Here is a 12333-nt window from a genome sequence, read left to right as displayed (position 1 = left end):
CAGATCCGGCGCAGAACGTTCCAGTTCGGCTTTGCTTTGAGAAATAAAGGCTATTGGTCCAAGCAGAAAAGGACTCTGGGTATTTTTGTTGCTTGGGGGGCAGACCCCCATGTGTGGGGTGGAGGCAGGGTGGTGGGTTCGGGTCCTATGTTGTTGCCCCATGGAGATTGGGGTGGGGATGGAGGGTTTGGGGGGCCACTTGCAGCTGTCCCCTTCCGTTGCCCCATAGAAAGTCTCCCCTTCTATCAGACCCACATGTGGGTCAGTCTAGAGGTCAAATTGCCCCTCTCCCCTCCTATCAGCCCCATAGAAACCTGGACCTCCTTGTACCTCTTCCCTCCTATCAGCCCCACATATGTGGGTCATTCTAGAGGACCATTGGGGGGTCCCATTGGACCTCTCCCCTTCTATCAGCCCCATAGAAACTTGGACCTCCTTGCCCCTCTCCCCTCCTCTCTGCCCCACATGTGGGTCAGTCTAGAGGACCATTGGGGGTGCCCCATTGCCCCTCTCCCCTCCTATCAGCCCCATGGAAGCTTGGATTTCCTTGCCCCTTCCATTGCCCCATAGAAACTTGGATCTCCTTGCTCCTCTCCCCTCCTATCAGCCCCACGGACCCTTCCGCCCCATTGCCCCTCTCCCCTATCAGCCCCACATTAGGGTTGGTCTAGAGGACCCTTGGGCCCCCTTGCCCCTCTCCCATCGCCCCATAGAAATTTGGAGCTCCTTGTACCTCTCCCCTATCTGCCCCACATATGTGGGTCAGTCTAAAGGAACATTAGGGGGTCCCATTGCACCTTTCCCCTTCTATCAGCCCCATGGAAACTTGGATTTCCTTGCCCCTTCCATCTCCCCATAGAAACGTGGACCTCCTTGTACCTCTCTCCTCCTATCAGCCCCATAGAAACCTGGACCTCCATCGCCCCATAGAAACCTGGACCTCCTTGCACCTCTCCTCTCCTATCAGCCCCATGGAAGCTTGGATTTCCTTGCCCCTTCCATTGCCCCATAGAAACCTGGACCTCCTTGCCCCTTCCATTGCCCCATAGAAACTTGGACCTTGCACCTCTCCCCTCCTATCAGCCCCACATATGTGGGTCTGTCTAGAGGACCATTGGGGAGTCCCATTGCCCATCTCCCCTCCTATCAGCCCCACATATGTGGGTCAGTCTACAGGATAATTGGGGGTCCCATTGCCCCTCTCCCCTTCCATCGCCCCATAGAAACCTGGACCTCCTTGTCCCTCTCCCCTCCTATCAGCCCCACGTATGTGGGGCAATTTACAGGACCATTAGGGGTGCCCCATAGCCCCTCTCCCCTCCTCAGCCCCACATACGTGGGTCAGTCTAGAGGATAATTGTGCGGTCCCATTGCTCCTCTTTCGACTATTTGCCCCACATATGTGGGTCAGTCTACAGGACCATTGAGGGGTCCATTGATCCTCTCCCCTCCTATCAGCCCCACATATGTGGGTCAGTCTAGAGAACCATTGGGGGTCCCATTGCCCCTCTCCCCTCCAATCTGCCCCACATCTGGGCCCCCAGATAATGGGATTTCCTTGCCCCTTCCATTGCCCCATAGAAACGTGGACCTCATTGCCCCTCTCCCCTCCTATCAGCCCCACATATGTGGGTCAGTCTAGAGGACCATTGGGTGCCCCATTGCCCCTCTTTCCCCTTCTCTCAGCCCCACATATGTGGGTCAGTCTAGAGGACCATTAGGGGGTCCCATTGTGGGTCAGTCTACAGGACCATTGTGGGTCAGCCCCACATATGTGGTTCAGTCTAGAGGACCATTGAGGGGACCCATAGCCCCTCTCCCCTCCTATCAGCCCCACATATGTGGGTCAGTCTACAGGATAATTGGGGTCCCATTGCCCCTCTCCCCTCCTATCAGCCCCACATATGTGGGTCAGTCTACAGGATAATTGGGGTCCCATTGCCCCTTTCCCCTCCTATTAGCCCCACATATGTGGGTCAGTCTACAGGATAATTGGGGTCCCATTGCCCCTCTCCCCTCCTATCAGCCCCACATATGTGGGTCAGTCTACAGGATAATTGGGGTCCCATTGCCCCTCTCCCCTCCTATCAGCCCCACATATGTGGGTCAGTCTACAGGATAATTGGGGTCCCATTGCCCCTCTCCCCTCCTATCAGCCCCACATATGTGGGTCAGTCTACAGGATAATTGGGGTCCCATTGCCCCTCTCCCCTCCTATCAGCCCCACATGTGGGTCAGTCTAGAGGACCATTGAGTGCCCCATAGCCCCTCTCCTCTCAGCCCCACATATGTGGGTCAGTCTTCCCGTTGCCCCTCTCCTCTCAGCCCCACATATGTGGGTCTGTCTACAGGACCATTGGGGGGTCGAATTGCCCCTCTCCCCTTCTCTCAGCCCCACACAATATGGGTCAGTCTAGAGAACCATTGGGGGCGCCCCATAGCCCCTCTCTTCTCTCAGCCCCACATCTTCCTCGGCGACCCACACCCTGGAAAAGAAGACAACGCCGCCAGCCACCCCACGGCCAGAACCGGCGACCCATAGAGGACTTGGGGGGCAGAAGGCCGAAACCTCCAAACTTGATCCAAGTCCCGGAAAGTTCTGGAAGATGGCGGAATTTCCCCGGAGGAAAGAAAGTTGTGTAATCGGCAAATTCCTGATTGTGGTGTTTAAGCAACAACAACAACAACACAACAACAACATAAAATAAAATATATGGTTGTGGGTTGAGTTGGGTTGTTGCGTTGAGTTGTTGGGTTGTGTGTGTTGTGTGGAGGGTTGAGTTGCGTTGCATTGTTGGGTTGAGTTACTGGGTTGTGTGTTGCATTGCATTGTGGAGTTGTGGTCTGGGTTGAGTGGTTGGGTTGTGGGTCAGGTTGAGTTGTTGGGTTGTGGCTTGGGTTGCGTTGTGGGTTGAGTTGCGTTGTGGGTTGAGTTGTGGGTTGGGTTGTTGAGTTGGGTTATGGGTTGTGTTGGGTGTGGGTTGTGTTGGGTTGTGGGTTGGGTTCAGTTGAGTTGCGGGGTTGGGTTGAGTTGGATTGGGTTGTGGGTTGTGTTGTGGGTTGAGTTGTTGGGTTTGGTTGTGTTGACTTGTTGAGTTGGGTTGTGAGGTGGGTTGTTGGATTGAGTTGTTGAGTTGGGTTGAGTTGTTGAGTTGGGTTGTGGGTTGAGTTGTTGAGTTGGGTTGTGGGTTGAGTTGTTGAGTTGGGTTGTGGGTTGAGTTGTTGAGTTGAGTTGTTGGGTTGTGTGTGTTGTGTGGAGGGTTGAGTTGCGCTGCATTGAGTTGGGTTGAGTTACTGGGTTGTGTGTTGCATTGCATTGTGGAGTTGTGGTATGGGTTGAGTGGTTGGGTTGTGGGTCAGGTTGAGTTGTTGGGTTGTGGCTTGGGTTGAGTTGGATTGGGTTGTGGGTTGAGTTGTGGGTTGTGTTGTTGAGTTGGGTTATGGGTTGTGTTGGGTGTGGGTTGTGTTGGGTTGTGGGTTGGGTTCAGTTGAGTTGCGGGGTTGGGTTGAGTTGGATTGGGTTGTGGGTTGGGTTGTGGGTTGAGTTGTTGGGTTTGGTTGTGTTGACTTGTTGAGTTGGGTTGTGAGGTGGGTTGTTGGATTGAGTTGTTGAGTTGGGTTGTGGGTTGAGTTGTTGAGTTGGGTTGAGTTGTTGAGTTGGGTTGTGGGTTGAGTTGTTGAGTTGGGTTGTGGGTTGAGTTGTTGAGTTGAGTTGTTGGGTTGTGTGTGTTGTGTGGAGGGTTGAGTTGCGTTGCATTGTTGGGTTGAGTTACTGGGTTGTGTGTTGCATTGCATTGTGGAGTTGTGGTCTGGGTTGAGTGGTTGGGTTGTGGGTCAGGTTGAGTTGAGTTGTTGGGTTGTGGCTTGGGTTGAGTTGGGTTGCGTTGTGGGTTGAGTTGCGTTGTGGGTTGAGTTGTGGGTTGGGTTGTTGAGTTGGGTTATGGGTTGTGTTGGGTGTGGGTTGTGTTGGGTTGTGGGTTGGGTTCAGTTGAGTTGCGGGGTTGGGTTGAGTTGGGTTGGGTTGTGGGTTGTGTTGTGGGTTGAGTTGTTGGGTTTGGTTGTGTTGACTTGTTGAGTTGGGTTGTGAGGTGGGTTGTTGGATTGAGTTGTTGAGTTGGGTTGAGTTGTTGAGTTGGGTTGTGGGTTGAGTTGTTGAGTTGGGTTGTGGGTTGAGTTGTTGAGTTGGGTTGGGTTGTTGCGTTGAGTCGTTGGGTTGTGTGTGTTGTGTGGAGGGTGGAGTTGCGTTGCATTGAGTTGGGTTGAGTTACTGGGTTGTGTGTTGCATTGCATTGTGGAGTTGTGGTCTGGGTTGAGTGGTTGGGTTGTGGGTCAGGTTGTTGTTGGGTTGTGGGTTGGGTTGCGTTGTGGGTTGCGTTGTGGGTTGGGTTGTTGAGTTGGGTTATGGGTTGAGTTGTTGGGTTGTAGGGTTGTGTTGGGTGTGGGTTGTGTTGGGTTGTGGCTTGGGTTCAGTTGAGTTGTTGGGTTGTGGCTTGGGTTGCGTTGGGTTGCGTTGTGGGTTGGGTTGCGTTGTGGGTTGAGTTGTGGGTTGGGTTGTTGAGTTGGGTTATGGGTTGAGTTGTTGGGTTGTAGGGTTGTGTTGGGTGTGGGTTGTGTTGGGTTGTGGGTTGGGTTCAGTTGCGTTGCGTTAAGGTTATGAGTTGAGGGGTTGGGTTGAGTTGGATTGGGTTGTGGGTTGTGTTGTGGGTTGAGTTGTTGGGTTTGGTTGTGTTGACTTGTTGAGTTGGGTTGTGAGGTGGGTTGTTGGATTGAGTTGTTGAGTTGGGTTGTGGGTTGAGTTGTTGAGTTGGGTTGAGTTGTTGGGTTGTGGGTTGAGTTGTTGAGTTGGGTTGTGGGTTGAGTTGTTGCGTTGAGTTGTTGGGTTGTGTGTGTTGTGTGGAGGGTGGAGTTGCGTTGCATTGGGTTGGGTTGAGTTACTGGGTTGTGTGTTGCATTGCATTGTGGAGTTGTGGTATGGGTTGAGTGGTTGGGCTGTGGGTCAGGTTGAGTTGAGTTGTTGGGTTGTGGCTTGGGTTGAGTTGGGTTGCGTTGTGGGTTGGGTTGCGTTGTGGGTTGAGTTGCGTTGTGGGTTGAGTTGTGGGTTGGGTTGTTGAGTTGGGTTATGGGTTGAGTTGTTGGGTTGTAGGGTTGTGTTGGGTGTGGGTTGTGTTGGGTTGTGGGTTGGGTTCAGTTGAGTTGTTGGGTTGTGGCTTGGGTTGAGTTGGGTTGCGTTGTGGGTTGGGTTGGGTTGGGTTGTGGGTTGAGTTGCGTTGTGGGTTGAGTTGTGGGTTGGGTTGTTGAGTTGGGTTATGGGTTGAGTTGTAGGGTTGTGTTGGGTGTGGGTTGTGTTGGGTTGTGGGTTGGGTTCAGTTGAGTTGCGTTAAGGTTATGAGTTGAGGGGTTGGGTTGAGTTGGATTGGGTTGTGGGTTGTGTTGTGGGTTGAGTTGTTGGGTTTGGTTGTGTTGACTTGTTGAGTTGGGTTGTGAGGTGGGTTGTTGGATTGAGTTGTTGAGTTGGGTTGTGGGTTGAGTTGTTGAGTTGGGTTGAGTTGTTGGGTTGTGGGTTGAGTTGTTGAGTTGGGTTGTGGGTTGAGTTGTTGCGTTGAGTTGTTGGGTTGTGTGTGTTGTGTGGAGGGTGGAGTTGCATTGCATTGGGTTGGGTTGAGTTACTGGGTTGTGTGTTGCATTGCATTGTGGAGTTGTGGTATGGGTTGAGTGGTTGGGTTGTGGGTCAGGTTGAGTTGTTGGGTTGTGGCTTGGGTTGCGTTGTGGGTTGAGTTGCGTTGTGGGTTGCGTTGTGGGTTGGGTTGTTGAGTTGGGTTATGGGTTGTGTTGGGTGTGGGTTGTGTTGGGTTGTGGGTTGGGTTCAGTTGAGTTGCGGGGTTGGGTTGAGTTGGATTGGGTTGTGGGTTGTGTTGTGGGTTGAGTTGTTGGGTTTGGTTGTGTTGACTTGTTGAGTTGGGTTGTGAGGTGGGTTGTTGGATTGAGTTGTTGAGTTGGGTTGAGTTGTTGAGTTGGGTTGTGGGTTGAGTTGTTGAGTTGGGTTGTGGGTTGAGTTGTTGAGTTGGGTTGTGGGTTGAGTTGTTGCGTTGAGTTGTTGCGTTGAGTTGTTGGGTTGTGGGTGTTGTGTGGAGGGTGGAGTTGCGTTGCATTGAGTTGGGTTGAGTTACTGGGTTGTGTGTTGCATTGCATTGTGGAGTTGTGGTATGGGTTGAGTGGTTGGGTTGTGGGTCAGGTTGAGTTGAGTTGTTGGGTTGTGGGTTGGGTTGCGTTGTGGGTTGAGTTGTGGGTTGGGTTGTTGAGTTGGGTTATGGGTTGAGTTGTTGGGTTGTAGGGTTGTGTTGGGTGTGGGTTGTGTTGGGTTGTGGGTTGGGTTCAGTTGCGTTAAGGTTATGAGTTGAGGGGTTGGGTTGAGTTGGATTGGGTTGTGGGTTGTGTTGTGGGTTGAGTTGTTGGGTTTTGTTGTGTTGACTTGTTGAGTTGGGTTGTGAGGTGGGTGGTTGGATTGAGTTGTTGCGTTGGGTTGTGGGTTGAGTTGTTGCGTTGGGTTGTGGGTTGAGTTGTTGAGTTGGGTTGTGGGTTGAGTTGTTGAGTTGGGTTGTGGGTTGTTGAGTTGGGTTGAGATGAGTTGTTGGGTTCAGTTGAGTTATGGATTGTGGTGTGGGGTTGGGTGTGGGGTTGCGTTGTGGGTTGCGTTGGGTTGTGGTGTTGTGCGTTGGGTAGAGAAGAATTGAGTTGTTGGGTTGGGTTGTGGGATTTGGGTTCAGGCCGGGTTGTGTTCCGTTGAGTTGCGTTGCATTGGGTTGGGTTGTGCGTTGGGTTGTGGGTTGAGTTGGGTTTTGTTGAGTTGTGTGTTGAGTTGTGTGTTGTGTTGAGTTGAGTTGTGTGTTGAGTTGAGTTGGGTTGTTGGTTGAGTTGTGTGTTGAGTTGAGTTGTTGGTTGAGTTGTGTGTTGAGTTGAGTTGAGTTGTTGGTTGAGTTGTGTGTTGAGTTGGGTTGTTGGTTGAGTTGTGTGTTGAGTTGAGTTGTTGGTTGAGTTGTGTGTTGTGATGAGTTGAGTTGTTGGTTGGGTTGTGTGTTGAGTTGTGTGTTGAGTTGGGTTGTTGGTTGAGTTGTGTGTTGAGTTGAGTTGTTGGTTGAGTTGTGTGTTGAGTTGTGTGTTGAGTTGAGTTGGGTTGTTGGTTGAGTTGTGTGTTGAGTTGGGTTGTTGGTTGAGTTGTGTGTTGAGTTGAGTTGTTGGTTGAGTTGTGTGTTGAGTTGAGTTGTTGGTTGAGTTGTGTGTTGTGTTGTGTTGTGTTGAGTTGTTGGTTGAGTTGTGTGTTGTGTTGTTGGTTGGGTTGTGTGTTGAGTTGTGTGTTGAGTTGAGTTGTTGAGTTGTGTGTTGAGTTCAGTTGTTGGTTGATTTGTGTGTTGAGTTGTTGGTTGGGTTCGGTTGAGTTGTGGGGTTAGGTTGTGGGTTGAGTTGTGGGTTGAGTGTTGAGTTGTTTGTTGAGTTGGGTTGAGTTGTGTGTTGAGTTGGGTTGAGTTGTTGGTTGTGTTGTGTGTTGAGTTGTGTGTTGGGTTGTGGGTTGAGTTGCGTTGCATTGGGTTGGGTTGTGCGTTGGGTTGTGGGTTGAGTTGGGTTTTGTTGAGTTGTGTTGCGTCATGGGTTGGTTGGTTGAGTTGTTGGTTGAGTTGTTGGTTGAGTTGTGTGTTGAGTTGGGTTGAGTTGTTGGTTGAGTTGTGTGTTGTGTTGAGTTGTTGGTTGATTTGTGTGTTGAGTTGTTGGTTGGGTTCGGTTGAGTTTTGGGGTTAGGTTGTGGGTTGAGTTGTGTGTTGAGTGTTGAGTTGTTTATTGAGTTGGGTTGAGTTGTGTGTTGAGTTGGGTTGAGTTGTTGGTTGTGTTGTGTGTTGAGTTGGGTTGAGTTGTTGGTTGGGTAGTGGGATTTGGGTTCAGGCCGGGTTGTGTTCCGTTGAGTTGCGTTGCATTGGGTTGGGTTGTGCGTTGGGTTGTGGGTTGAGTTGTGTGTTGAGTTGTGTGTTGAGTTGAGTTGGGTTGTTGGTTGAGTTGTGTGTTGAGTTGAGTTGTGTGTTGAGTTGTGTTGAGTTGTTGGTTGAGTTGTGTGTTGTGTTGAGTTGTTGGTTGATTTGTGTGTTGAGTTGTTGGTTGGGTTCGGTTGAGTTTTGGGGTTAGGTTGTGGGTTGTGTGTTGAGTGTTGAGTTGTTTGTTGAGTTGGGTTGAGTTGTGTGTTGAGTTGTGTGTTGTGTTGTGTTGTTGGTTGATTTGTGTGTTGAGTTGTTGGTTGGGTTCGGTTGAGTTTTGGGGTTAGGTTGTGGGTTGAGTTGTTGGTTGAGTTGTGTGTTGAGTTGAGTTGTTGGTTGATTTGTGTGTTGAGTTGTTGGTTGGGTTCGGTTGAGTTTTGGGGTTAGGTTGTGGGTTGAGTTGTGTTGAGTTGTGTGTTGAGTTGGGTTGAGTTGTTGGTTGAGTTGTGTGTTGTGTTGAGTTGAGTTGTTGGTTGAGTTGTGTGTTGAGTTGTTGGTTGGGTTCGGTTGAGTTTTGGGGTTAGGTTGTGGGTTGAGTTGTGTTGAGTTGTGTGTTGAGTTGGGTTGAGTTGTGGGTTGTGTTGTGGGTTGAGTTGAGTTGTTGTGCTGTGTCGAGTTGTGCATTGGGTTGTGGGTTGTGCATTGGGTTGTGGGTTGTGCAGAAACCACCCATTCAGTTTCTTGAATTGACAACACACACACACACAACACACACACAACACACACACACACAACTTTTGTGAACCAAGGAAACTTTAATAATCTACATATATTTACATACATAAACTTGAATTGAAAACATTTAATTGAAGTCCAACCAAGAAACCTTCCCGTTGTGTTGTGTGTCGTGTTGTTGCGTTGTTGTGTTACAGGTTGGTTGGGCTGTTGGTCTTTGGCTTGCGTTGAGTCCTTGGGTTGTGCGTGGAGTTGCGTTGCGTTCTGTTGAGTTGTGGGTTGAGTTGTGTTGAGTTTTGTTGTGTTGAGCTGCGTTGGGTTGTGGCTTGAGTTGTGTTGAGTTGTGTTGAGCTGCGTTGGGTTGAGTTGCGTTGGGTTGAGTTGTTGAATGGCGTTGGGTTGAGTTGCGTTCACTTGGCTTGCGTTGAGTTGTGTTGAGTTGTGTTGACTTGGGTTGAGTTGTGTTGACCTGTGTTGAGTTGCGTTGACTTGGGTTGAGTTGCGTTGAGTTGCCTTGCGTTGAGTTGAGTTGCGTTGACCTGTGTTGAGTTGTGTTGACTTGCGTTGAGTTGCGTTGACCTGTGTTGAGTTGTGTTGACTTGGGTTGAGTTGCGTTGACTTGGGTTGAGTTGCGTTGACTTGGGTTGAGTTGCGTTGACCTGTGTTGAGTTGTGTTGACTTGGGTTGAGTTGCCTTGCATTGTGTTGAGTTGCGTTGACTTGGGTTGAGTTGCGTTGACTTGTCTTGACCTGGGTTGAGTTGTGTTGACTTGGGTTGAGTTGCGTTGACCTGTGTTGAGTTGTGTTGACTTGGGTTGAGTTGCGTTGACTTGGGTTGAGTTGCGTTGACTTGGGTTGAGTTGCGTTGACTTGGGTTGAGTTGCGTTGACCTGTGTTGAGTTGCGTTGACTTGGGTTGAGTTGCATTGACTTGGGTTGAGTTGCGTTGACTTGGGTTGAGTTGCGTTGACCTGTGTTGAGTTGCGTTGACTTGGGTTGAGTTGCGTTGACTTGGGTTGAGTTGCCTTGCATTGTGTTGAGTTGTGTTGACTTGGGTTGTGTTGCGTTGACCTGTGTTGAGTTCTGTTGACTTGGGTTGAGTTGTGTTGACTTGGGTTGAGTTGCGTTGACTTGGGTTGAGTTGCCTTGCATTGTGTTGAGTTGCGTTGACTTGGGTTGAGTTGCGTTGACTTGTCTTGACCTGGGTTGAGTTGTGTTGACTTGGGTTGAGTTGTGTTGACTTGGGTTGAGTTGCGTTGACTTTTGTTGAGTTGCGTTGAGTTGACTTCCATTGCGTTGGGTTCCATTGAGTTGCGTTGACTTGACTTGGGTTGAGTTGCGTTCTGTTGAGTTGTGTGTTGAGTTGCATTGAGTTGACTTGCATTGTGTTGACTTGTGTTGCGTTGAATTGCATTGAGCTGAGTTGACTTGAGTTGTGTTGACTTGCCTTGCGTTGAGTTGCCTTGAGTTCTGTTGTGTTGAGCTGCGTTGACTTGTGTGGAGTTGTGTTGACTTGTCTTGAGTTGCGTTGACTTGCGTTGTGTGGAGTTTTGTTGCGTTGACTTGTGTTGCCTTGCTTTGTGTTGAGTTGCGTTGACTTGCGTTGTGCGTTGCATTGAGCTGTGTTGCGTTGTGTTGTTGTGTCACCCTTCCCACCCTCAATCGGTTGAGTTGTGTTGAGTTTCCTTGACTTGCGTTGAGTTGTGTTGACTTCAATTGACTTGTGTTGAGTTGCGTTGAGTTGTCTTGAGTTGCCTTGACTTGTGTTGAGTTGCGTTGTGTCACCCTTCCCACCCTCAATCGGTTGAGTTGCGTTGCGTTGTGTTATTGGGTTGTGTGTTGTGTCAATCAGTGACCTCATTGGCTCCTCTCTCTCCCTCCTTCCTCGCCAAATTCCCCGCCCAGCTGCCAGACCTTGACCCCGCCCCCTCCGTCCCCGGCAGCCAATAGCTGAGCCCGCCTCGGGTTGAACTCCAGGCAGTAGGCGGGCTCTGGGCTTTGACGGACGGAGAGCGAGGGCTTGAGTTGAGTTGGTTTGAGTTGTGTTGAGTTGCGTTGACTTGGGTTGAGCTGCGTTGAGTTGTGTTGACTTCGGTTGAGTTGTGTTGAGTTGCGTTGAGTTGTGTTGACTTCGGTTGAGTTGTGTTGACTTGGGTTGAGTTGCGTTGAGTTGTGTTGACTTCGGTTGACTTGGGTTGAGTTGCGTTGACTTGCATTGAGTTGCCTTGCATTGAGTTGCGTTGACTTGTGTTGAGTTTCCTTGACTTTCCTTGACTTGCGTTGAGTTGCGTTGACTTGTGTTGACTTGTGTTGAGTTGCATTGAATTGTGTTGACTTCAATTGACTTGTGTTGACTTGCGTTGACTTGTGTTGAGTTGCATTGACTTGTGTTGAGTTGTGTTGACTTGGGTTGGGTTGAGTTGTGTTGACTTCGGTTGACTTGGGTTGAGTTGCATTGACTTGTGTTGAGTTTCCTTGACTTTCCTTGACTTGCGTTGAGTTGTGTTGACTTCAATTGACTTGTGTTGAGTTGTGTTGAGTTGCATTGACTTGTGTTGAGTTGTGTTGACTTGGGTTGAGTTGCATTGAGTTGTGTTGACTTCGGTTGCCTTGGGTTGTCTTGCGTTGAGTTGAGTTGTGTTGAGTTGTGTTGAGTTTCCTTGACTTTCCTTGACTTGCGTTGAGTTGTGTTGACTTCAATTGACTTGTGTTGAGTTGCGTTGACTTGTGTTGAGTTGTGTTGAGTTGCATTGACTTGTGTTGAGTTGCATTGACTTGTGTTGAGTTGCGTTGACTTGAGTTGACTTGGGTTGAGTTGTGTTGACTTGTGTTGAGTTGCGTTGACTTGGGGTGACTTGTGTTGACTTGCATTGACTTGTGTTGAGTTGCGTTGACTTGGGGTGACTTGTGTTGAGTTGTGTTGAGTTTCCTTGACTTTCCTTGACTTGTGTTGAGTTGCGTTGACTTGTGTTGAGTTGCATTGACTTGTGTTGACTTGAATTGACTTGGGTTGACTTGTGTTGACTTGAGTTGACTTGTGTTGAGTTGCGTTGACTTGGGGTGACTTGAATTGACTTGGGTTGACTTGTGTTGACTTGAGTTGACTTGTGTTGAGTTGCACTGACTTGTGTTGACTTGAATTGGGTTGACTTGTGTTGACTTGTGTTGAGTTGCATTGACTTGTGTTGACTTGAATTGACTTGGGTTGACTTGGGTTGACTTGTGTTGAGTTGCGTTGACTTGTGTTGACTTGAGTTGACTTGTGTTGAGTTGCACTGACTTGTGTTGACTTGAGTTGACTTGTGTTGAGTTGCATTGACTTGTGTTGACTTGAATTGACTTGGGTTGACTTGTGTTGACTTGAGTTGACTTGTGTTGAGTTGCGTTGACTTGGAGTGACTTGTGTTGAGTTATGTTGCCTTGACTTGGGGTGAGTTGTGTTGACTTGTGTTGACTTGTGTTGCGTTGCGTTGCGTTGCATTGAGTTGCGTTGACTTGGGGTGAGTTGGGTTGAGTTGTGTGTTGTGTTGCTGAGTTGTGTCGCCCCCCTTCCCCTTCCATCCTCAATCAGTCACCTCATTGGCCAGCATCTCCAGCTGGCTCCTCTCCCTCCCTCCTTCCTCGCCCAATTCCCCGCCCAGC

The sequence above is a fragment of the Podarcis muralis genome, chromosome Z (assembly GCF_964188315.1).
Source record: "Podarcis muralis chromosome Z, rPodMur119.hap1.1, whole genome shotgun sequence".
NCBI classification, from domain to species: Eukaryota; Metazoa; Chordata; class Lepidosauria; order Squamata; family Lacertidae; genus Podarcis; species Podarcis muralis.
This window is presented reverse-complemented; position numbering follows the sequence as displayed.